General features: G+C 35.1%; 1 non-coding gene across 1 annotated transcript; it reads left to right on the plus strand.

The window, feature by feature from the left end:
* Nucleotides 1-1,374: 1,374 nt before the first annotated feature.
* On the plus strand, nucleotides 1,375-1,523 carry LOC115066980. Its single transcript, XR_003846417.1, has one exon. It is a non-coding gene; the product is annotated as a small nucleolar RNA SNORA57 (small nucleolar RNA).
* The last annotated feature ends 29 nt before the right edge of the window (nucleotides 1,524-1,552 follow it).

Here is a 1,552-nt window from a genome sequence, read left to right on the forward strand (position 1 = left end):
TTTAAGAAGTCTGGCTATACTTGCTTTTCCTCATGATAATAAATTTGCCATAACTCAGTTAACATGATTTTCCCCTAGAGGTACTTGTTAATATTTTTGAAATATTAAAGCCTTGCCAAGGTTCTGATGATTCAAACCCACAGTACTAATTATTGAGTCCAACTGAGCTTTCTAGTACAAATTCCTTGAAAGAGGAAGTAATTTCTAAATATAGGAAAAGGTAGCTTGACAAGACATGTTGAATGCTGGTTTATCACCTTCCTGCTCATATTTAGTAAATATTTTAAATTTAGTTGAAGCTTCTAAAGAGGAATAAAAGTTCCTGTTGGGGAAATTGCAAGCCTGTTGTCTGAGCTCCTACGTGGAGTACCAAAGCATTAGACAAGCAGCAGAGAACTCACTATCAAACTGGAAAACTGTCTAAATAAAGTAGATAAGTCTTCAAGATAGCACAGAACAAAGGAGAGTCATCATGGACACATTAAGACACTTGCTGAGTATGTAAACCACTGGACTCTTTTCCCATCACTGGCAATCTCATAGAAATTTGTGCTTGTTCAGTTCTTGTCCTTCCTCAGTCACCCTTGCGAACTGACTACCTCATCATCTTTGTGAAGGTTTCGTTTGTGTACAACAGGCTTTTTAAAATCTATTAAATTTTTTTGTTCTATTTAAAACAACTTTTATGAATAGAACAGATGTGTCTTAATTCAAGAACAGTTTAGTTTTGTTCTTTCAATTGGCCTTTCTGAACATTACGATGCCCCAAACATGAGAATGCCTGAATGCTTCAAATACCAGATACTCTAAAAATCCACTCACTGGCAGCCAAAGTGAAGTATTCTCATTACCTCTTTTTGAGAAATTCAAGAAAAAGAAATAGAGTTTTCATAATGAAAAATCCATTTTCCTATTCTATACTAGCATAACTCAGTGCTTATATTTAAAACTGTTCTTTTTAAATATAGATAGTATCACAAAGGATTAAATACATTTTACAGGTACTTTGTGTGATTTTGTAGTATTTAAATAAAATATTTCTAATTTATTCCTTTTGGGGAAAGCACACATATTCCAAACAGCCATGTGCTGGAAACACACACTTAGTTGTGGGCTCTGACAGAGCTTTGAGGCTTATGAAAAGTCCTTCCTGCCTTTGTCTTCCTGAGTCCCCTTGAGATTTTTATTATAAAGTTGTGCAATTTTGTTGAAGAAATATGCAACAATGTGAATTATCTCAACTTTTATATTTATTTCTAGAGCTCAAAATTTATTTTGAGAGCTTAGATTTTCCTCTTTCATTTCTGTTTGCAATAGGATAAACTACGTGAGGTCTTGTAATTTGTATTAACATATAAAAACATACAAATCTACCCTTCTTTATTTGGAAGGGACTGGCTCTGTGGTCCTGCTCCCCATTATGTACAGAGGCAGAGGGAAAGGGCTGTGGCCCTCCCGGCATCATGGCTTCGGTCCCGGCAGCTTCCTGTCCAACGGTTCTATCCTCAAATGCCAGGACAATGGTTAAAATATATATATATATACAAATATA

The sequence above is a fragment of the Nannospalax galili genome, unplaced genomic scaffold, assembly GCF_000622305.1.
Source record: "Nannospalax galili isolate Female #2095 unplaced genomic scaffold, S.galili_v1.0 scaffold140, whole genome shotgun sequence".
In the NCBI taxonomy this organism is placed as follows: Eukaryota; Metazoa; Chordata; class Mammalia; order Rodentia; family Spalacidae; genus Nannospalax; species Nannospalax galili.